Consider the following 22,717-nt stretch of genomic DNA (forward strand, 5'->3'; position numbering starts at 1 on the left):
CATCTTCTGATTTGGTTGAAGACAAACATGTAGAAGCAGGAGGGTCCATGGCTAACGTTGAAGATAAAACATTTTAGGTGTGACAGGAAAGCTGTGGGTCAAAGGAGGGTGACATGTCTGTTTGGCTGTGAGCAGGAGAGGAGGATGCTGAGTTTGCTACTGAACTGAACCTATTGAAGAATGGGTTTAGTTCATTGCTTTAAAATTGTAATCTTCCTCATCCCTGACTACACATCTCTGATATTGTTTTGCTGGAGCTTGCTCTCCAGCTTCTTCTTGTATATCTCTTTGCTGTCTCTTATCTTGATTTTAAGTTTCTTCTGTATACTCCTCAATAATTCTCTGTCTCCCTCTATGAAGGCTCTCTTTTCTTGTTAAGCAGGTCAATCAGGTGACTGGTGATCCAGGGTTTGTTATTGGGGGAAGCATCTCACCGTTCTGGTGGGAATGGTGGTATCAACATAGAAGTTTATATAGTGACACATTCAGCCATGGCATTGATGTCCTCTCTATGTGGCTGGCACAGTGCATCCCAGTCTGTAGCATCAAAACTGTTGAAACATTGAAAGTGTAGCAGAGAGTGAAACATGGTTAAAATCACCAGATATTGCCACAAATGCATTGTGGTGTTGTGTCTGTAGCTTAGCAACAACTGAGCTGATGGCATCACATGCAGTGTCAGCAACAGCTAAAGGTGGAACGTAAACCTTTGCCAAAATAACACTGGTGAACACTCTGGGTAAATAATATGGAGAAAAAGTTATTGCTAACACTTCAATATCTGGACTTCACAGTAATATGTCCTGAATTACACTATTTGTTGTTCACAAGTACTGCTAGTCCACCCCCTTTGCGTTTGCCACTCTTCTTTTAATCTCTGTCCGCTCGTATGATCAGAAAGCCTGGCAGAGAGACGCTGGAGTCAGAGATATGATCCTGCAGCCATGTCTCAGTGAAACACATAATACTGCATTTCCAATACTCTGGCTGGGTCCTTTGTAGGGCTTGAAGTTCATCCAACTTGTTTCCCAATGATATCACATTGCCCATCATGATCGATGGAAGAGATGGTTTGAACTTCCTTCTTCTCTCTCTTCTCTTTGCTCCTGCTCTGCATCCACGGCGCCTCCTTTTCAATTCATCAGGGATTTGGGGTTGTAGTTGACGTATTATTTGAGCTTTTGAGATATTAATCAGCTGATCCCAGCTGTAAAAAAAAAAAAACATAAAAGAAAATCACATTGCCATAACAAATGTCCAAAAGTAAAAAAGTCAGCAAACATCCTTCCAGCTGCACAGCATCCAACAACAGAGAGGATAATCATCTAAATAAATATATATATATTATAATTTTATCCACCACAAGAGGAATTTGTGTTATTAAAAAGAAATAACCAGAATAAAAAGTAACAGAGCCACTCCAACCTGCTGCCACCTTGAGAGGCGCAATTCTAGAATCACATCATTAGTTTTAGGGAGCAATCATATTCTCACACAGGGTTAGGTTAATGCAGGGTTAATAGTTGTCCTGTCAACGGATTCTCCCACCTGAGCTGTGTATTTCTGCTGCTCCTCCAGATACCTTGGGCCTTTTTCCTTAACTTGTCTTCTGTGTTCCTTGGTCTTCATGATACTGTTTGTTCACTAATATTCTTTAACAAACTTCTAATTCCTTCACACACCAACTGTGTTTATACTGAAATTAAATTACTCACCGTTGGTCTCAGTTTACTGTTTAGGTTACTTCTCAAGGTAATTGGTTGGACTGAATTTCTTTCAGGGATAAAGGGGGCGGTATAAAAATGCATGCCACACTTTCCCTATTTCCGTTAAGAAACATCCTTAGCGTTCCATTTCACAATTATGTGTTAATTGTTGTTGGTCTGTCACATAAAATACCAATAAAATATATGGAGGTTTGTGAAAAAGATCAAGTGGTATAAATATTTTTGTAGGGCACTGTACTGCAGGCAAGACAGACTGCCAGAATTACATCTTCATTGGAAATACTTGCCAGCACCCTTTTAACTTTACATAAATGTAGAAAAGTCCCAGCAAGAAGCATGAGAACACAACACACCATACATGTGTTAAACATGTTTTTTTTTTTTTGCAATCAAGTTGGTTTTCATACAAATATATCTGAGCGTGTGATGCAGTGTAGGTGTGTGTGCTGGTTTGTGTGAGTGTGTGTGGCCTGGAAATTATCTGGTCATTCATCACTGGCTGAGCAGCCGAGGCTAGAGACCATCCATCTTCCCCTGCCTTTCCCAGCCAAGGCTGACACTCAAGGTGTTTGTATGACTTAATGTTCGTCTCTGCAGGATTTTGGGGCAGTGAACGCACCTCCAAGTGCAATTTTCTCCCACGTGTGTGTGTATCAGCTGGTGACCGTTTTCCCCTTTGTTTACCTGCTGGTATGACTGGTTGTTTAACCCGCCGCAACAATGGCTCAGTGTCAGAGGCCCTGTTAAATCACGCTTGCATGTCACTCAGTGGCCGCAAAAAGATAGCACTGCATTGTATTTTCATTTTAACATCAAAACTGACAGCGTGCCTTTGTGTGTGCTCCTCCACCAATTTGCTAGAGAGGCTCCTCCTCGTGTTTGTCTCTTGCAACCGGCAAGTGTTTGCTGAGGAGAATTGGCAAATACAAAAGCTCACCACTCTTATTGACTGCCTCGGGCTATGACCTTAGAGAAGAGTGTATGCGTGTGCTATAGCCTGCTCATGTGTGAGTGGGGGCTTACAGTTGCAGGCCTTTCTCATTCTCCTGCTAAAGGTCAGCTATCAGGCAGTATTGAGCAGTGTTAAAGGTGAAAGAAATGTGAGATATGTTAAACGAAAAAGCCTCCTGTTCTTCTGTCGTCCAGGTCAGTCCGAGTGAGATGAACTTTTCTACTGACGTCTGGGAGCCAGCGGAAATAAGACTCAGGGAGAGATCTCATTAATGCTCCTCATACCTGGTTAACAAGCAATGACATGTACACTGTTCAGTGTTCAGGCCCTTATTGTCACGCACAGGCTGGTCTGACAGAAATAAGTGAAATGAGCACCAAATGACACCACAATACACAGAGGAGGTGGATAATGGGTTGAAATAGTGTGTCTTAGTCTTAGAGAGTGACAAGCTTCGCCCTCCTCAGACTACATGGTGTGAGAAAAGTCATGCTCATTTTTACATTTCTGTCAGCCCAGCCTGTCTGGGTAAAGGCGATGACACAACAACTTTATTGAAAAGTTTGGAGATTCATTCAGTCAGAAGAGAGAAGGTTGTATTGTTGTTGAATCATACCTGGTAAATTGAAGGGTTTTAGAACTTTTAAAAATAATCTGAACACATAGACATAGGAAAAAGGTTTCCATGTCTATCAAGACAGTCATGAAAAAAACTAAGGATACAATACTTTGCAAAACCATCTTCAGCATTAATAATTTCAACCAGCTGTTTTCCCTATGACTTTATGAATCTCTCAAATAGCTGTGAGGAAATTGGGGCCCACTGTTTTAAAGAACCCCATCGTGACAGATTTTAATTCTACACCCTTAATCCCAACACACATGCACACTATTCAAATCAGAGGTGTATCAAAAGGAACACACATACTTCAAATGACAGAACCGGATGTTCCACACAATACATTTCATTTTCTCATGTTTTGACCCACGTAAAATGTATTGTTAATTCACCAAGGCAAGATAGGAAATGTTGTGACAGCAGCTTTTCTGACACGTTTCAGAGGTTTTCTCTAGGTCCCACCATGGTATTTCTGTCAGTTTAAAGCAGGAACTTTGATTAGACCATTGTGACACCTTGATTCATTTTTTGTTACTCCTTGTTTTTTTTTATTAACCAGTGTTCTTGGGATCATTGTCCTGTTTCATGACACAACTGCAGTCAAGCTTCAGCTTGCAACTTTGTAAACCTCTGTATAGCTGCCTTGTAGTAGATGCTTTGCAACTAACCCATACTTGTTCAGTCTTTTTATAGTAGTACATTAAATTGTCATAAACATTGACATTTAACAAGCTTGCAGTGATGTAGGGCCTAAGAAGAAGATGTTGGTTGTTTTTTCACTTTCTCTGAGCATTGCATGGTCTAACCTTAGTAGTAGTTTCTTAATTCTGGTCTAAAACATGCTTGACCTACCGTCAAGCATGTTTTAGATGTTTTCCTGACTCAAGACACATCTATAGAATGAAGGACAGCGGGCTCTAAGGACCAGGGTTGAGAACCAATATCTTAGGGTACATTTTCTGGGATATCCACTAGTTTTTTTTGATTAAAATTAAAAAGAGAGATCATATTTCACCTATTTTAGCTTCCCTTCATTGGCTCCCTGTTAAATCCAGAATAGAATTTTAAATTCTCCTTCTCACATATAAAGCCCTTAATGATCTAGCTCCATCATACATCAGAGATCTGATTGTTCCATATGTTCCTAACAGAGCACTTCGTTCTCAGGCTGCAGGTTTACTGGTGGTTCCTAGTCTCTAGAAGTAGAATGGGAGGCAGATCCTTTAGTTATCAGGCTCCTCTCCTGTGGAACCAGCTCCCAGTTTTAGTCTGTGAGGAAGACACCCTGTCTACCTTTAAGCCTAGGCTTAAAACTTTCCTTTTTGATAAAGCTTATAGTTAGAGTAGCTTAGGTTATCCTGAGCTATCTCTGTAGTTATGCTGCTACAGGCGTAGGCTGCTGTAGGACATAATGGCCACTTTCACTCTCTTCGCTACATTCTCATACTACTCTCCAATTTTGCATTATTTGCTGTTATTTCAACTTTTAACTTTTTGTTCTTTCTCTTTTCTCTTCCTAGAATTCAATTCAATTCAAAAATACTTTATTAATCCCAAAGGGAAATTAAATGTTGTAGCTCATTATGAGGGTTTCTTCAAAGAGCCGTTGTAGATGCTGATGGCTGTGGGCAGGAAGGATGTCCTGTAGCGCTCCGTCTTACAGCATATCTGAAGAAGCCTCTGACTGAAGAACCTCTGTTGTTGTAGGACAGTCTCATGAAGAGGATGCTCAGGGTTCTCCATAATGTTCTTCATTTTATGAAGAATCTGTCTTTCCACAATGATCTCCAGAGGTTCCAGAGGAGTCCCCAAGACAGACCCAGCCTTCTTTATCAGCTTGTTGAGCTTTTTTAAGTCCCTGGCTCTGATGCTGCTTCCCAAGCAGATGATGGCAGAAGAGATCACACTTTCCACAACAGACTTAAAGAAGATATGCAGCATCTTGCTGCAAACACCAAAGGACCTGAGCTTCCTCAAGCAGTACAGTCTGCTCTGTCCCTTCTTGTAGATGGCTTCGCAGTTGCATCTCCACTCTAGTCTGTTGTCCAGGTGAACACCGAGGTATTTATACTACTCCACCACCTCCACTTCTTCTCCCATGATATAAATAGTTTTTTACTTATTCCTCTTTCGCTTCAAATCTACAATCATCTCCTTTGTTTTAGTCACGTTCAAAATGAGATGATTGTTTCCACACCATACCACAAAGCGGTCCACCACCTTCCTGTACTTAGCTTCTTGTCCATCTCTGATCCACCCCACGATCCATCCACACTGCAGAATCATCCGAGTATTTCTGCAGATGACAGGAGTCTGTCTTGTACTGGAAGTCTGAGGTGTACAGAGTGAAAAGGAATGGTGAGAGTACAGTCCCCTGTGGTGCTCCTGTGCTGCTGACTACCTGGTTAGACTCACAACCCTTGAGTCTCACAAACTGTGCTCTGTCTGTCAGGTAGTCTTTGATCCAGGAGATTGTTGAGGCCTCCAACTGAGTCTTCTGGGGTTTCTGACAAAGCAAATCAGGTTGGACTGTATTAAATGCACTGGAGAAATCAAAGAACATGATCCTCACAGTGCTGCTGGCTTTGTCCAGATGACAGTGGGTTTGTTGAAGCAGGTGTATGATGGCATCTTCGACTCCAACTCCACAGCGATAAGCAAACTGAAGGGGGTCCTGATGGTTTACTGTTTGCTTACTCAGGTGGGCCAACATGAGTCTCTCTAGGATCTTCATGATGTGGGATGTCAGGGCAACAGGTCTATAGTCATTGAGGACTGATGGATGAGTTTTCTTTGGTACCGGAACAAGACAGGAGGTCTTCCACAACACCGGAACCTTCTTCTGGGCCAGGCTAATGTTGGTGAGGTGCTGCAAAATCCCACAGATCTGCTCTGCACAGACCTTCAGGACTCTAGGACTGACATGATCTGGACCTGCAGCCTTATTCCGATTCAGTCTCTCCAGTTGCATCTTCACTTGACTTCTTGAGACACACAGGTGGAAGGGGGAAGCAAAGGAAACATCAGCATCTTCTGATATGGTTGAAGGCAAACGTGTAGAAGCAGAAGGGTCTAGGGCTGAGGTGGAAGATAAAAAAATTGAGGTGTTACTGGACAGCTGTGGGTCCTGTGGGTCAAAGGAAGATGGAATGTCTGTTTGGCTGTGAGCAGGAGAGGAGGATGTGAAGCTTGTTTCTGAACTGAACCTATTGAAGAATGTGTTCAGTTCATTGGCTCTGTCCAGACCTCCATTAGTCTGATCATCCTTCTGCTTGAAGCCTGTGATCTTCTTCATCCCTGTCCACACATCTCTGATATTGTTTTGCTGGAGCTTGCTCTCCAGCTTCTTCTTGTACACCTCCTTGCCATCTCTTATCTTGACTTTAAGTTGCTTCTGTAAACTCCTCAATAATTCTCTGTCTCCCTCTCTGAAGGCTCTTTTTTTCTTGTTAAGCAGGTCCTTCAGGTCACTGGTGATCCAAGGTTTTTTTTATTGGGGAAGCATCTCACGGTTCTGGTGGGGATGATGTTATCCACACAGAAGTTCATATAGTCGGTTACACACTCAGTCATGGCATTGATGTCTTCTCCATGTGGCTGGCACAGTGCGTCCCAGTCGGTAGCCTCAAAGCAACCTTGCCGAGCTTTTTCAGCTTCCTGTGACCATTTTCTCACAGTCCTCTTTATTACAGGTTGCCTCTGAACAAGGGGCGTATATTTCGAGCAGAGAAAAACAAGATTGTGATCTGATTTGCCTAGAGGAGGTCTTGCTGTAGAGATGTATGAGTCCTTGACATTTGCATAAAACAAGTCCAATGTTTTGTTTTCTCTGGTAGAGCAGCTGACAAACTGTTGAAATGTTGGAAGTGTAACAGAAAGTGAAGCATGGTTAAAATCACCAGAAATTGCCACAAAAGCATTGGGGTTTTGTGTCTGTAGCTTAGCAACAACTGAGCTGATGGCATCACATGCTGTGTTGGCAACAGCGGAAGGTGGAACGTAAACTGTTGCCAAAATAACACTGGTGAACTCTCTGGGTAAATAATATGGATGAAAACGTAAAGCGGAAAGTACCAGAAATTTGGCTATTTGGATTCGCAATTGAGACATACCAGTAAAACTCTTAAAGTAGTTTGAAATTCACAACTGCCTGAATCACAACATTTATTGTTTTTCTAAATCTGGCTCCCCAATGTGGCCTTGGCAACTTCTGCTAACTGGCTATCGACAAAATATCTCCTGGGTGTTATATAAACACAACGCTCTTCCCCAGCACTCCCCTACCAGCTGTGTGCTGATAGGACTATGCGGCCGATTAATAAAACTTCCACCTCTCTTCTCAAGGACAATGGCGCTTCTATCAGTGTTGACAGTCTAATTCTTGCAAACGCACTCAGACTTACTTTCGCACCCTCAAGATTCCACCGTACCCTTGCTAAATCTTTACTTATGTGTGTGTTGTTTACCCCTTCTGAGGTTTTTTTTGTACTACTTCAGTCTCTATTCTGCTAAGAATAGAGTCTGAAATATGATTTTTTTCCTCCTATCTTAATTTACCTAAATGTGTGATTTCATTACTTTTCATAGATTTTCAGTTTTCTCAGAAGGATTACCAGCAAAAGCCAATTATTATTAGTATTTCATTACTTTTTCATGTATTTTTAGTTTTATCAGAAGGATTACCAGCGAAAACCAAATATTATTAGTAATTTGGACTTTAGCTGCTCTTACACCAATGACCCAGCTTTCTTAATTAGACTACAATGGACTGTTATTACTTGGTTCAACTTCAGCACCAGTAAAAGCATTATATCATTAGCACCTGGAAATCTGGATTAAAGCTGTTTTGTACCAGTGACTCAGCTTCCCTAGTTAGAATTCAGTGGAATGATGAGACAATTCGATTTATCAGAAGGATTAATAGATTTTTAGATTTCTTAGAAGGATTGTTGCTTTGTCTATATCTGTGTTTATTGTATGTACAGCGCTTTGAGTGTCTCGTTACTGAAAAGCGATATATAAATAAACTTACCTTACCTTACCTTACTGACTGAGCTTTTACTGTAATTATATGTGCTCTCTTTCAGACTCTAACCTTGAAAACTGGCTCAGAGTTTATCTGTTCTTTCTTCCTAGATGAAACGACTAAAGGAGCTACATCCATTAACATTTATTTTTCTTTCCCATAGAAAGTACTCCTGGATCAGTGCTTCTGTGTTCTTTTTCCTTCTCTGCTCTGTTCTCTCAAACCCCCAGTCGGTCGTGGCAGATGGCCGCTCACACTGAGCCTGGTTCTGCTGGAGGTTTCTTCCTGTTAAAAGGGAGTTTTTCCTCTCCACTGTTTCTACGTGCATGCTCAGTATGAGGGATTGCTGCAAAGTCAACGCCAGTGACTGTGCACTGTCGCCAAATGCTCATCCAGGAGGAGTGACTGCTACAAGTCACTGAATCAATGATATCTGCTGGGTTTCCTTAGATAGAAATACTTTTTATCCAATTTGAATAAATAACTGAATCTGACTGCACTGTTCAATGGTTAGGATTAATTGGAATGTATGTACCTGAATTGAAATCTGTATGATTCAATTTAACTGACTTAGCCCATTTTAAAGTTTCCCACCTTTCAAACAATGCAACAGGAAACAACACTCGCTAGTCACTTTTACCTCTGCCTTCCTCCCCCCCTGTTGGATGGAGTAAGGGGGAGTCATGTTTAGCCTAAACCGGCTCAGTTATGGTTGAGGTGCAAATGCACCCTCCATTTCTGCTACCTGTGCAACCCCTTTTCTTTTTGTATGGTTATAATCAGTCTGACAGAGAGAGGTACCCCCAATCCTTGTGGTTTTTAGTATAACAATGGCCACCAGTGGGCTCTAGATGGACAAACTTTATCAGTATACTATTTTACTTAGTACCCCTACACACAGCCCATTCTAAAATGGCCAAACTCTAACACTCAGTAGTTTAATCTAACCTCCCCAACAACCCTATACCATTCCAAACCCTTTGTTAAGTGCCTTGGGACGACATGTGTTGTGAATTGGCGCTATATAAATAAAACTGAATTGAGTTGGGAAGATTTTACGCTGTGTTGAATGTTTTCAGCTTCTTTTCATTCATGGTTGTGGAGTTTAAGAAACAATCATACAACTGCTTCAGCAAACCCCCTTTCATCTAAAAAAAGTTAGCAGCACTGTGAGGATCATGTTCTTTGATTTCTCCATTGCATTTAAAGCAATTTAGCCTGATTTCCATTGGAAACTACAGAAGACACATGTGGAGGCCTCAATTATGACCTGGATCAATAACCACCTGACAAATAGACTGTATTTTGGAAAACTGAGTTGTGTGTCACCATAGGGGACTGACCTGTTACTCTATACACTTTAGACTTTCCAGAGTCCTGTTATCTGCAGATGACTCTGCATTTGTTCGGTGTGTCACAGATGGAGATAAGGCTAATGAGAAAGAGCTGGTGGACTACTTTCTAACATGGTGTGGAAGTAATCATCTAATCTTAAATGTGAACAAAACAAAGAAGAAAGAAGAACAGACCAGATGCTATTTCCATCATGGGAAAAGAAATGGACATGGAGGAGGAGTATAAATTCCTCTGTGATCACCTGGACAGCAGACTGGACTGAAGATGCAACAGTGAAGCTATACGCAAACAATTAACAGAGTAGACAATACTTCTTAAAGAATCCTAGACCTTTCTGGGTTTGCAGCAAGATGCTGTATATCTCCTATAAGTCTGTTGTGAAGAGTGTGATCTTTTCTGCCATTATCTGTTGGGGTAGCAGCATCAAAGCCAGTGACTTACAAAAGCTGAGCAAGCTAATATGGATGGCTGTTTCTAATCTGGGTACAGCTTTGCTACGTCAAGAGATGATTTCCCAAAAACAATGCTTCATAAAGTCAAGAGCACTATAGACAACCCTGAGCATCCTCTTCATGGGACTGTAATATAACAATATAGTGTCCTCAGTCAGAGATGTCTTCAGAGTTGCTCTAATACAGGCTGCTACAGGAGATGCCTCCTGCCCACCATCTAGGGTGACTTTTGGAAGAAACTTGAATAGTTTGAGTTATAACATTTATTTTCCCCTTGGAATTAAGTCAGTTCAAAATTGAATTCAATAATCTTTCTTACTGTAGAAGGATGGACTTCAAAGAACTTTTTAAATTTCACTGGGACAAGGCAAGGCAACAATTGTGTTTAAATGCCATTGATGATGGCTTTCCTTCTAGGCAATAACACATACCACCATACATGCAAACTATCAAAATGCCTGCTTTTCTGGAAGTGGTCATACATATGCTAATGATGATCGAGTGCCTTTTAACAGCAGCACCTTACTGCTATTTTTCCTCTTAAAGTGTTAGGAAGCAAGGGTGAACTTTTACCAAATCTGTATTGACAGTATATCCCAAGGACTACTATTAGTAATTCACTACTCACTGTTCATAGAAAATGCAAAGGTTAAGGCACTTCATCAAATCTACCAAGAAAGGGCACAGACCAAACAAAACTCAATTAATTCGATAATTTAGGGGTTCAAACATTACCATGAAGAAACAGCAGTGTTTTACAGGGAAGTCTCTGGGAGTGTTTGTTCACATACTTTGAGTGTGTGCATGCTGCAAAAAAAAAAAAAGAGAAAAGGATTTATATTACAAGGGCAATATTAAAAGAGTGTCTGCATGAGAGTAGGCACAATTATTATCAGGTCACTGCTACAACATTTGAGTAGTGTTTGCCTACATTTTGCAGCAGTACAGCTTACTTGTGTTATGTATAGTGTCTCTAAGTTGCAAAATCCAAGCCAAAGAATCTTTCTGGTGCATCCAAAAAAAAAATCACTTAAGAAGCCAGGCCTAGCTAGAGATAACTTGTATTTAATACAGTATAATACAAGTAGATAGGCATTGCCTATCTAAATGTTATTTACATAAGAAATACAATAGACAGGGGTCACTCTATTGCAATATATTTGGATATGTTCCTTAAAAGGAATGTAACGGCCTTAACAAAACTAAGGCCAAAGTCTTATCGATGATCTGTGGTATCAGTGGTACATCAGAAGAGTCTATCCAATGTAGACTTGTATTTATTAATTTAAAAATGTTAGTTGTGAGTCAATATTTGACTACCTCTAAGCTGTAAAAAAAAAGTGGCCTTGTACGCATTTACTCCTTTTCTCTTTTTTTCTAAACTCCATTGTGTTTCTTTCCTAAAAAAAAGTGAATCTGGCCTATAAACATGAATTAAACAAGTAAAACAACCCATTTTTCAAGTGAAATCCCACCAAATAACATGAGTTTTTAATACACAGATTGAAGGAGGCCTTTTTCACCTCACTAACAGAACATGCAGTGCTGTTTCAGTGCAAACCAAGGAGTTACAGCTTCATTTTCCCTGCAGCACAGCAATACCCCAATGAGCTTATAAATGAAATATGCCACCACGCCAAGCCATTGCGGCTCACGACCTTTCCCAAAACTCTCTAGCTCCCAGCTCCCTGATGCTTGCTTACACCAAGCCTTATGCTCTCACACACAGGGAAAGTAAATGTCTGGATGCAGGCATTAGTACACATGCACCTGAAGCTGAGCAGGAGAACTTTTAAACCAGCAAGCAGGCAGACAGCCAGACAAACACACACATGTACAGGCTGCAACCTAGAAAAGGAAACCTTCCCCTCCTTCCTCTTCTCTGCAGGCTCAACAAACAAACACAGTCAAGTCACTCTTTGTATTCATGCACCACTGTTTGTGTCAGTGTATGTTTTAATTTGAATGGATTTCAGGCGCCTTCATTGCCAAAATGTGCGTGGCCTTTCTCTGTTTCCAAGTAGCAGCTGACAGTGAAGCAGTCTCCCTTTCCTCCATGTCTTTGTTTTTCTCCTTCTTTTTCTCACTTTCCCTCAGCCCCTTAGAGACATCACACTGTGCCATCTATCTCCCTCACCTCTTCCTTCTGTTTCTACTCTTGCTGCCTCTCCCCTCCCTAACTGTCCTCGGCTTGTGACACAAACAGAAATCGCAAGTCTCTAGATTCTCTGGATCTCATGGTGCATGCTGAGGCTAATATGCTGTGCTATCCCAAGGTTCAGTGAACCACTTTAGCAGTGTCTGAAGACCTGCAATCTGCACACATCTGGGGTAAAGCCTCAACACCCCCTCATTAGAGGAGTACAGATAAAGCAGTCATGCTGTTGTACAGCCTCCTTCTACTCTGTTTCCTCGCTATTACCTCAATCTTTGTGTCAACACATGTTTAGTTTTAGCACATTTATTAGTAATATCTTGAGATGATCTAAAACCTGGGAAAAAAAGACACCAGTTATTTCTTATTCACTTCACTCCTTTGTAGCATGCAAATGGCTAGCGCCGTTGTGGTGACAAATGGTTCCATGATGTTGACTGTCCAAATATCACATGTTCAAGGCATCCTACCTTGATCCCATCGCTTTGGTTTGGTCTCGTTGTAGAGTGCGGAGATCATGAATTATCCTAAACAGTGCTCCTGGGTCCCAATGACTATGAGAGTTCCACTGACCTTTGTAATTAGCTACACCTTCTCTCAGTTAGAGGGGATGGTTCTCTGGTTGACGGTGATCAGGATAATCGAGTTTGGACCTTTGTCAATTCAGATTCGTCCCTGTCTGTATCCCAATGCGTATATAAACAGGTTTTATCCCTGAACACTACCAGGCATGAGTATGCATCCTGAGCAATCTGTTTATCCGGAGAGCACTAAATGCAGGACCTGTACACACTTCACACTGAAAAGGTTAAGAGGCCTCAGGCCTTGGTCTGATGTTGCCTGGCAGTGCTCTTAAGTTCATAGTTTTACAAAGGTTGTTTTCACTTGTTTAATTATTTAAACACTGTCAGATATACAATTACTATACATCATCTGACTGAGATGGGGCATAAAATTAAAATCATCTACATAAAGTCTTTGTTTAAGGCACTTTTTGCAGTATTCTTTTATTTTCCTGATAAATGAGTTTTATTCCTCAAGCAGTCTCCAATCAGGACGCATTAGCTGTCATTGTTTAAAGACTACTTTTTGTTTTTAATCTGTTAAATGATTTAGTTGTCTTTGTACCTCTGAAACCCCCAGCACAGCGCTGGCTGTCATCCTCATTTTAATCTGTCTCCTCCCTGCAGCAGAAATAAGCAGCTGCTTGATTGAGTTAAGATTTTAGTGCCGACTTGAGAGAACATTTTCAGCTTTTAATTTTCTCTAGAAATGTCTGCTGTTTGGATAAATAGCTGCATCTTGCGTCACCCTTTGATTAGTTTTCTTTACTGAATCCTTGACAAGGAATGCTCTCAATCCTAAGCAGTGATCAGATCTGCCAATTGTACAATTTAATCAGTGCAAATATGTTTTCATAGAGGAGAGGATTTTTTAATACTTTGAGAGTTATTGTCCAAGCCTGAGAATCGATTTGAACTGGTTGGGGGTAACTCATATTATCACATCAGTAAACTGAAGATAGCTTTTTTATTGAACATGTTGTATAAAGCAGAATCAAGTGTCACTAAAGTAACAGTCACCATAGTCTGATTTGCAATATTTTATTCATGGAAATGCAAAAGTGAGAATGCATGCTTCTCAGCAGGAGTCATTATTTCATCCTGACCTAAATACAGCCTGTAATGTTAAGTCCCCAGCCAGTGTATCCATCACCAAGACTTTATGATGAAGAGTTTAGCCTGAACTGTAATATGTAAGCAATCACTCATGTTGGTAGTTTGCTGTGAAGGACACAGGGTGTTTTAAAGGGCAGTTTTTCACCTAAACAGCTGTGCACAGTTGGCCCTTCACAACATTTCATTCCCTCTCTGCATGTTTGACATGGATGCAAGTCAGCTGTATTATACAATAGAAAAATATTTGGCTGTTAACCTTACAGTAGTGAGGGTAATCTTTTAAATAAACCTTGCTAAAATGTGATTGAGTCTTCCTGTTGGGAGGGCAATGAATGAAACATTTAGCAAGCTCTATGCTGCAGACACAATTAGAACAAATATGTAAAGATTTGCTCAGGTAGCAGGAAATCAACATGAAGGAGAGCATGGTGAACAAAATATAATCTCATCAGAAAGCAGAATGGAGTAGAAGCAATGATGGCAAGTTCAGTATTGTGACAGATAGATAGAAATTAGCATTTCTATGGTTAAGGTGGAGGATGTACACTAATCTAGTTCGAATGCTAAACCAGGGATGATGATGTCTTCAACCAGGGACGGGCAAATGTTTTCCCGAAAGGGCTCCATAAGAAACTGTGACGGCTGTCGATGCCCAGACCACTGGCTGAAATCAACTTTTCCAAGTACATATTTGATGGTAACTTGTATGTCTTTTAGAAACAACAGACACAATAAAATGTTACCTGCCACACTGACAACTGAAATTTTATATTTATGAGATAACCCTTGGAGTTCAATTTATTTTTCTGCCACACGTGTTCCTTGGATGCAAAAATCGAGCTTTTAAATGTCGCCAAAGGAATATAAAGCAACTGCTATGTTTTTGTACTTCTTCATAAATAACATTAAGAACTTTATTCTTAACCACATTTATTTTCAAGTATTTAAAAAGTGTCTCTTTTCTCAGGAAAAGGTTTCCCACAACTAAACTGGAATTTTGTTTGGGAATGGAAAAGACATTAAAATCTGATTTCACTATAGTTTATTCAGAATGCTTTTTATAGGAATCAGTGGCACAAAAATTACACGAAAGGGACATTTCAGTTTAGTACGAAAGGTATATTAAAAACCTAATGAGGAAATGATAAAACATTTAAATAAATCTTAAAATACTCCTGTCACATTTTATGCCATTTGTATCAACAGAGCCAAAACTATTCAATTAAGTTAATTTACAGTACCTCATGAAAGTAAGTACACCCCTCAGGTTTTTGTAAATATTTTATTATATATATTTTTAATATATCTCATTGAAGATTTGACACTTTGATAAAATATAAAGTAGGCAGTGTACAGCTTACAATGTAAGTTCGATGCCCCCTCAACATAACTCAACACACAGCCATTAATGTCAAAACCACTGGCAACAACAGTTACTTTACCACTGAGTGAAAATGTCTAAATTGTGCCCAATTAGCCATTTTCCCTCCCCGGTGTCATGTGACTTGTTAGTGTAACAAGTCTCAGGTGTAGATAGGCAGCAGGTGTGTTAAATTTGGTGTTATCACTCGCACACTCTCTCATACTGATCACTGGAAGTTGGTCAACCAAAGAATTGCACTCCGAATGTCATAGTTTGGGGGTGCATGATTGCTGATAACTGTGGGAAGCTTCAGTTCATTGAGGGAATCATGAATACCAACAAGTACTGTGACATACCGAAGCAGAACATAATCCCCTCCTTCAGAGACTGGGCGGCAGGGCTGTATTCCAACAAAACGATTCCAAACACAGTTTAAAGACAAGCACTGCCTTGCTGAAGGAACTAAGGGTAAAGGTGATAGACTGGCCAAGCATGTCTCCAGACCTAAACCATATTGAGCAACTGTGGGGCATCCTCAAACGAAAGGTGGAAAAGTACAAGGTCTCTAACATCCGCCAGCTCTGTGATGAAGTCGTGGAGGAGTAGAAGAAGATTCCAGTGTCAACCTGTGAAATTCTACTAAACCCCATGCCCAAAAGAGTTAAGGTAGAGCTGGAAAATAATGGTCACCACACAAAATATCGACACCTCTGGGCACAATCTGGGAATTTTCACCCATTTTTCATTAATGGCCTTGTGTTGATTTATTTTTAGAGGACAACAAATTTACTGTTATACAAGCTTTACACTGACTACTTTATACTGTATCATCAACAGTTACAAAAATGTGAGGGTGTGCTCACTGTTGTGAGATATTGTATACAGCACCAATTTACGACACATATCGGCTCTAGGCACTTTACAGAAAACAATCAATTCAATCAAATGATATGTATAGTTTCCAAGTCAAGTACATCTATTCCAAATGGATCCCAGTTATCAAACAATGCAGTCAAGTTCAGTTTATTATTCCAGATGGTTAAAGGGTTTCCTAAGGAAACCCAGCAGATTGCATCGAGTCACTGACTTGCAGCATTCTCTCTACCAGCATGTAGAGACAGTCAACTTGTCATTTGCATTGTGTTGTGGACTTTGCAGCAATCCCTTATACTGAGCATGCATGTAGTAAAAGAGGAAAAGATCCCCACCTTAACAGGGAAAAACTTCCAGCAGAACCAGAACCGGGCTCAGTGTGAGCGGCCATCTACCATGTCCAACTGGAGGTTTGTGAAGACAGAGCATACACACACAAAAAGAAAAAAAAAAAACACACAGAAGCACTGATCCAGGAGGACTTTCTGCGTTTAAAAATGTAATGACAGTAGTAGTTCTTTTAGTGGCTTCATCTAGGAGAGAAACACAGCTAAGCAGATAAGCTCTGAGCTAATTTTTAAGTCAAGTCTAGTGGTGATGTGCAAAAATAAAATTCAAAAGCACAAAATACATCCAGGGACCCTGTGTAAGTCATTCCTGAGAACAAATCTGATTCTGTATTTCACAAGTTGAGCACACCAATTTAACTTCTGTAAATTTATACTTAGGTTTATATATTGTTAAACACTAAGAAAACATGCTTTATTTATTTATTTAAGAGTGAAATTACTTAGAGCAACTTGCACCTCTCTCTGTTTATTGGTGCAGAACTGGGTTAAAGCAGCACATTACAGTGTCTAATTAGGCAAAAAATAAAAATTGCACCTTGAAAAATAAAACATGGTTTTTCCAATTAAAAGCAATACATCTGTATACATGTACAGAATTAATGGACTGGGTTTGAATTTTAAAGTGGCTTGTCCAAGACATCTAAATGCATGTAGCCCATGGGCTGTAACATGCCCAGGTCTGTCTTAAGCCAAATTTAAGTATGATTTTGATATCAGTTCACTAAAGCACGTTCGACATGCTTGCTGTGTCCCCTATCTGACATGTGGGAAACTGGGAAGTACAATATTGTTAAAAGATGCAACTGAAATATTCTTGTAAAATATTGAAGTGGTGATATTATAATATTACAATCTTGTCACACTGTCCCCACTCCCCTCCTTGGGCTTTAAGATATTTGTCACTAAAACCAGGCATAAAGAACAGTAAAGATTTATTTATCAGGGGCCTCATGTACAAAGTTTGCTTACGCAAGAAAATCTTGTGGCACAATGTTTTACACACAACTCTGCATGTACAAAAATGAACGTTGCATAAAAGTGTGTGTAAATCCATGCAAATGTTTGGCCTGCCGTGAAAATGTGCGGTAGCCACACAAACGTTTTCAATCATCAATAATAAACTACAGAGAACTAAACCTCACCTGAATAAAGTGAAATATGACTCCATTCAGTTTTATTTATTTCATGGAGCATCAAACCTGATGTTTTGTTATGAGTATTAGCTTTTATTGTTTAAACCCGAGCGATGAAACTGAATCATATTTAGCCTCATACCATAACGTAATACACCTTTAAAAAATGATGGAAACAACCTCATTCGGATGGAAACTGTAAAACCTCCTCTGTTTTTGTCACATGTAGATGGAAATGCTCATCTGTCTGTGCACTGAAGAGGATAAAATGCATGTGAATCATCTAAGGGACACTTTCATTCTCACTGAAAAAGACAATGGTGTTGGATCAACAGATTACTTCCAAACATGTGAGGTTTGATGATTCCTAAGGTGAACAAGCTGGAGACAATGACACATGTCCATAAATAGCTGCTTAAAGTTGCGTGTTATTGTGGAACAATGGCAGCTTTGGCACAGCTGGATGACATCCCCGATGGAAGACGTTGGGAGTTTTTTTTCAGAGATTGTACTGATCTGCTGGGACATGATAATGCATGGCTTATCAACTGGTTTAGCTTGCCCAGGACAATTACTTTGGAGCTGTGCATGTAGCCGGCCTCAGTGTTACAGAGGGAAAGGGGTGGAGACCGGACAGTTAAAGCCCCACATGCAGCTGAGCAGAATTCACATCAAATTGGGATGTATGAAGGCTACATGTGCGGTGACATGTCTACAAAAGGTTTCGTACATCTGAATTTGTTTGTGTTCTGCACATTTCAGAATTTCTCCCTATACCTTAAACTTTTTGTATAAAAGCTGTGCACTCTTTTGTACATCAGGCCCCTGGCAACACATATTTGCAGCCAGAGTTTTAATGAATAACACCTGACATATTGTAGCTTGCCAGGCAGTCATTTATGATTGCCATATTGCATACATTGGTATGGTGATAACAACTATGATTTAAAATATTCTGCCACTCTAGTGTCAAACCACAAAGGGAATTCTTATGGTTGTCTTTCTACAATGGTTTTTCTACAGCCTGTCTTCTATAAAGGCCAGATTTGTGGAGTGCAAGCCTCACAGTTGACTCTCTGCAGCTGCTCCAGAGTTACCATGGGCCTCCTAGCTGCTTCTGTGATTATTGCTCTTCTTGCCCGGCCTGTTGGTGTATTTGAAAAGCCATTTCTTGGTTTTCATTTTGTTGAGTTTCTGTCTACCTCACAATTATGTGCTACTTTGTGCATAAAATCCCAATTAAATACATTGAAGTTTATCATTGTAACATTACAAGAAATGGAAATGTTGGAGTATGAAGCGTATGACAGGCCAGACACTGCATGCCTCACTTTTCTTAGCTTGACCCATCCTTGTTCTCTAATTTCCGATATTTGCTCTAAACATTTTTGTCCCAATTTCTTCAGTATCTTTTCCTATAATGAGTGGGTTTCAGTGATAACTAATGCATATTTTAGTAAGTAAGTCAAAAAGTAATTCAATGGCAAATATAGGTATAAAAGGACCTCAACCGTGTACATGAAATCTAACCATACAACTCTAGGAACTGCACCCGAGGTATATTATTTTATTCACTTATGCATTATTCAGGATCTACCAACCTCATTTGCTCTACTTAAGAAATGTTGTTGCATTCATTAACAATTCTTACAAAAAATGTATAAACCCTATTAAAACAATTATCACCCAAGCATAAAATGCAGCAAAAGATCAGAGGGGAAGCAGGTTAACAAGGTGACAGGGCACTTATAGTCCTAGTCATATACCATTGGATCACAACTGCACACACAGAGGTGCAACCAAGAAGAACCAGGAATAATAATACTGTGAAAGGGAGTTACACGTCAGTAAGAAAAAGGAAGTGCAATGTATTTAGTGGGCAACATGTAACTTATGTACTATTCGGCAGTTTAGGTAATGACTGCAACAAACTGGATATAAACACAACCAATGGAGTATCATTAGCGATGTCCCAAAGAAGATGCAGTATACTGATCAAAATGTACCAACTTAGAAACATTTGTTATGCCTCTGTATAGTGCCTTGAAACAGCATTCATACTCCTTCAACCTTTTCATGTTTTGTCACAAATAAGAATCCAAAAGATAAAAATCAGAAACATGTGGCATTGTTTTGCATTCACTCTCTGAAACCCCTAAATAAAATCAAATGCAACCAACTGGCTTCAGAAGTCACCGAATCAGTAAACAAAGTCCAGCTGAGTGAAATGTAATCTTTGTGAAGGCCTGAGAGGTTTGTTAGAGAATATTAGCGAACAAACAGCATCATGAAAACCAAGGAACACAGCAGACAGGTCATGGAGCAAGTTAAGGAGAAGTTTAAAGCGGGTTTAGGGTATTTCACAATATCATAAGCTTTAAACTGAACAATCCATAATCTTAAAATAGCAAGAATACGGCACAACTGCAAACCTTCCAAGATTAGGTTGGTCAAGAGTGGCATTAATCAGAGAAGCAGCTAGGAGGACCATGGTAACTGGAGATTTTTTGGGGGTTTTTCTGGCCTATGTTTAAATATGATTATTAGTCCGTTCTCTGTTAGTGCACTGACAGCAACATTTAGCTAAAATATGTTCACCTTGCCCACATTAAATTGAAGAAAGATAAAGAGTGTGTGCTGATTGGCACTATTTGGATACTGGAAGAGTTTCAGAGATCCACAGTTCAGGTGGGAGAATGTATTGACAGGACAGCTATTTGTGTTGAAATTCACAAATCTTGATTCATACCTGATTCGTATTTGATTCTTAGTCAGTTCTTGAAATTCTTGAGCAATCTGGAATTTATGGCAGAAGTTTGCAGCCGTTCAAAATTTTGGTGTAGAACTTCAGAATCTAAAAAATCTCAGTCATTTCTTAACCAAATCATAGTTCATTCTTAGGTATCATAATGAATTTCTAATTGATTTGTAGGCATTCCTGTGAATTACTCAATCAGGGATTTGTAAAGCATTGTCTTGACCCTCCATCCTCAGCTCCTGCACCAGTCTGTTGTAGTGACCATATTCTAGCCTTCTAGCTGGTTTCAGCAAGTCTAACCTACAGGTCCTTCTCAAAATATTAGCATATTGTGATAAAGTTCATTATTTTACATAATGTCATGATGAAAATTTAACATTCATATATTTTAGATTCATTGCACACTAACTGAAATATTTCAGGTCTTTTAATGTCTTAATACGGATGATTTTGGCATACAGCTCATGAAAACCCAAAATTCCTATCTCACAAAATTAGCATATTTCATCCGACCAATAAAAGAAAAGTGTTTTTAATACAAAAAAACGTCAACCTTCAAATAATCATGTACAGTTATGCACTCAATACTTGGTCGGGAATCCTTTGGCAGAAATGACTGCTTCCATGCGGCCTGGCATGGAGGCAATCAGCCTGTGGCACTGCTGAGGTCTTATGGAGGCCCAGGATGCTTCGATAGCGGCCTTTAGCGCATCCAGAGTGTTGGATCTTGAGTCTCTCAATGTTCTCTTCACAATATCCCACAGATTCTCTATAGGGTTCAGGTCAGGAGAGTTGGCAGGCCAATTGAGCACAGTGATACCATGGTCAGTAAACCATTTACCAATGGTTTTGGCACAGTGAGCAGGTGCCAGGTCGTGCTGAAAAATGAAATCTTCATCTCCATAAAGCTTTTCAGCAGATGGAAGCATGAAGTGCTCCAAAATCTCCTGATAGCTAGCTGCATTGACCCTGCCCTTGATAAAACACAGTGGACCAACACCAGCAGCTGACACGGCAGCCCAGACCATCACTGACTGTGGGTACTTGACACTGGACTTCTGGCATTTTGGCATTTCCTTCTCCCCAGGCTTCCTCCAGACTCTGGCACCTTGATTTCCGAATGACATGCAGAATTTGCTTTCATCCGAAAAAAGTACTTTGGACCACTGAGCAACAGTCCAGTGCTGCTTCTCTGTAGCCCAGGTCAGGCGCTTCTGCCGCTGTTTCTGGTTCAAAAGTGGCTTGACCTGGGGAATGCGGCACCTGTAGCCCATTTCCTGCACACGCCTGTGCACGGTGGCTCTGGATATTTCTACTCCAGACTCAGTCCACTGCTTCCGCAGGTCCCCCAAGGTCTGGAATCGGCCCTTCTCCACAATCTTCCTCAGGGTCCGGTCACCTCTTCTCGTTGTGCAGCATTTTCTGCCACACTTTTTCCTTCCCACAGACTTCCCACTGAGGTGCCTTGATACAACACTCTGGGAACAGCCTATTCGTTCAGAAATTTCTTTCTGTGTCTTACCCTCTTGCTTGAGGGTGTCAATAGTGGCCTTCTGGACAGCAGTCAGGTCGGCAGTCTTACCCATGATTGGGGTTTGGAGTGATGAACCAGGCTGGGAGTTTTAAAGGCCTCAGGAATCTTTTGCAGGTGTTTAGAGTTAACTCGTTGATTCAGATGATTAGGTTCATAGCTCGTTTAGAGACCCTTTTAATGATATGCTAATTTTGTGAGATAGGAATTTTGGGTTTTCATGAGCTGTATGCCAAAATCATCCGTATTAAGACAATAAAAGACCTGAAATATTTCAGTTAGTGTGCAATGAATCTAAAATATATGAATGTTAAATTTTCATCATGACATTATGGAAAATAATGAACTTTATCACAATATGCTAATATTTTGAGAAGGACCTGTACCTACATAGCCAAACAAATTGTTCTACATGTTTTTCAGTCCACAGGATTTCACCTTTTTTCTCTGATATTTTACACCTTTTCTGTGAGTTGGAGAAAAGTGAAGAAATCTTCAAAGTGATGGAACACCTAGCCACCCTGTATTAGTTAATTGTAATAAATTAAGTAAAATGCTTTTACAGTGGGCTCGTAATTTGTTAGTTCGCTCCAAGTCTCTGTAGAGTGGAATAAATGTTTGGTTTTTGCCTCTGTCATTTTTGCAACAGCATCATTCGTATGTTCCTGTGCTTTTCCAAATCCTGTAGTTTTCCAGAAATTATCCCGGCAGGCTGACAATTACATCAGACAGACTGAAACAGC

The sequence above is a fragment of the Girardinichthys multiradiatus genome, chromosome 13, assembly GCF_021462225.1.
Source record: "Girardinichthys multiradiatus isolate DD_20200921_A chromosome 13, DD_fGirMul_XY1, whole genome shotgun sequence".
Taxonomy (NCBI): domain Eukaryota; kingdom Metazoa; phylum Chordata; class Actinopteri; order Cyprinodontiformes; family Goodeidae; genus Girardinichthys; species Girardinichthys multiradiatus.